Source organism: Octopus bimaculoides, chromosome 6 (genome assembly GCF_001194135.2).
Source record: "Octopus bimaculoides isolate UCB-OBI-ISO-001 chromosome 6, ASM119413v2, whole genome shotgun sequence".
NCBI classification, from domain to species: domain Eukaryota; kingdom Metazoa; phylum Mollusca; class Cephalopoda; order Octopoda; family Octopodidae; genus Octopus; species Octopus bimaculoides.
Window position 1 is genome coordinate 46062983 of NC_068986.1, and position 2239 is coordinate 46065221.

Sequence of the window (2239 nt, forward strand, 5' to 3'; positions counted from 1 at the left end):
ATATATATATATATATATATATAATTTATTGCAACTAAACACTGAGACAAAGAATGTGTTCAAAGTTCAAATTAGAATTTTCTGTTGATAATGAATGTGAAAATCCATACAATGAAAATGAATAATTTCGTGGAACAGTTTAATATTAACCAAAGATTTAAACTGTCACTTAATATTACGAAATATTGCAATATAAATTGTTAGAGGATACAAAAACAGCCAAATTGTTCAATAATCACAATGTAGTTGTTATCATGGCAATATTATAAGTGAATTACTCTGAGGATTTTCTTTTAATTGTTTGTTACGGATTATAATCATACATGTTTTACTGAGCAATCTATGTTCAATAAATCCCCTCCTGTCCAGCACTGCTGGGATTGGGGGGCTGCCAGATAACTGAATATTCTGATAATCTGATCATTACCTTTTAAATTACCATAGCATCTTACAAAACTCATTAAAGCTCTATATATATACATTAGCTTTATCATTAATATTCTGAATATAGTAGAAATGAGAGAAATAAGAAGAAATATAAATATAATTTAAGTAAAGAACAAGCTTCATTGATTTAATAGAATACAGCTATTGTAAATGCAATAAAATAAAATTCTGTTCCAAACTTTGAGGAGCAATAATACATTTTTAGATATATTAAAAACTTTCTTTTAAGGATAATTAATTTAACTCAAATTAACACAAATTCTCTTGATTCTAATTATCATATTTTCTTATATTTTCTTCTGGGTACTAGTTCTTGATAGTAATGGACACGAAGGAGATTAGTGTAGTAACTTTTAGTTACAAATGTTATATCAAAATGTACGTCAATATTTCAATACACATTAGTAAACTACTAATTACATTTGAGAGATGCTCTTCAATACTAAAGCGATAAACAATTTACTCTATTAGTATTCTTGCATAAGATAATTTAAACATAGATGGTTTGCTTACTCGATCTTTACTTAGAAATGTATTGTAACATCAAATATTTCCATATGCATGAAAATTTCTTGCAGTTCTGTGAATAATAGTCTGAAAAGATTAACAACAATATTCTATCTATGAAAATAGGGTGCTACTTTCAGTTTTGTATTCGTTTGTTGTCAAATATTTACTTAGTTATCTCTGTGTTACACATTTGCTTTTAATGGTAAAAGAATAATACAAACTCTTTTGTTAGATAATATTTCAGTTTATCTCCTTGACACTTGGATGGATTATGTAGTTCATTTATAAACAGACAAGTATCATATCCATAAACTAATAGCTCCCTAAAATGCAGAAAGAAGACAAGTTAGGTTAATCTTCCTAACAGAATTAGATTAAAGTTGTTTCTTTTCGAATTATCATTATCCATGCCGTGATATTAAAAACCCTAATAAGAAAAGTAATTTCATTATCTTTCTAAAACCTACATTTTTTTATCCTATATGTTGTCATCAGCTTATCAAGTTTCTGTTAATGTCACCTGCTACTGTTTGAATGCTATATCAGTTCCTGTTAATGTCATCTACTATTATTTCAATGCTGTATCAGTTTCTAGTTTTTTCCAGTTAAAAGTTATTACATCACAATTTAATTTTTCGTTATTTAATTCTAAGAACATAAAAATAGGAAACCTAATACTTTTTAATCATTGTTTTAAATCATTATAAAAAATCCAAATATTTTAGTCTTTTATTCATAAAACTCATTAGTCTTCTTATATTTTTGCTTTGCCTTCTCTTTGTGTCAGGGAATTTTTTGTGTAGATTTTGAATGTTAAGTATTCTGTAGAGTTGGTTGAGAGAATGAAAGCATAACAGCTGCAGCTGATAACTCTATTATTTAAAGACATAATTCAAAGAAAATACATCTTCAATAGAAAGAAGTATAGTGAGGAATTCTATAAGAGTTATGAATAGTCAATGTATTTGTATTTGTTAAACATAAACAGATCAAGGAGCAGTACTTATCAAAATAAGCATACACATCTATTGTATGGCAGATGAGCATATTTAGTACTTAGTTACATAGGAATACCACATGTACTTGAAAATATGCTGGCATGCTGGTAAAATGTAGCTACACCTTTCCTGGTAAAATAAAAAGGAATGAGTGTCTAGCCCAAAGGTCTAGATAATGATAAGAGAAACTCAGGACCAACTGATTAAGTATTACAAATAATAATAATAATAATAATAATAATAATAATAATAATAATAATAAGAAGAAGAAGAAGAAGATATAT

The 2239-nt window shown here is 26.8% G+C and overlaps 1 protein-coding gene across 1 annotated transcript in view; it reads right to left on the reverse strand.

The window, feature by feature from the left end:
• LOC106868360 (agrin) overlaps window positions 1-2239 on the reverse strand; it is a gene marked incomplete at its 3' end in the record, with an annotated part of 738012 nt that overhangs the window by 212543 nt on the left and 523230 nt on the right. The gene's annotated exons all lie outside the window — the stretch shown is intronic.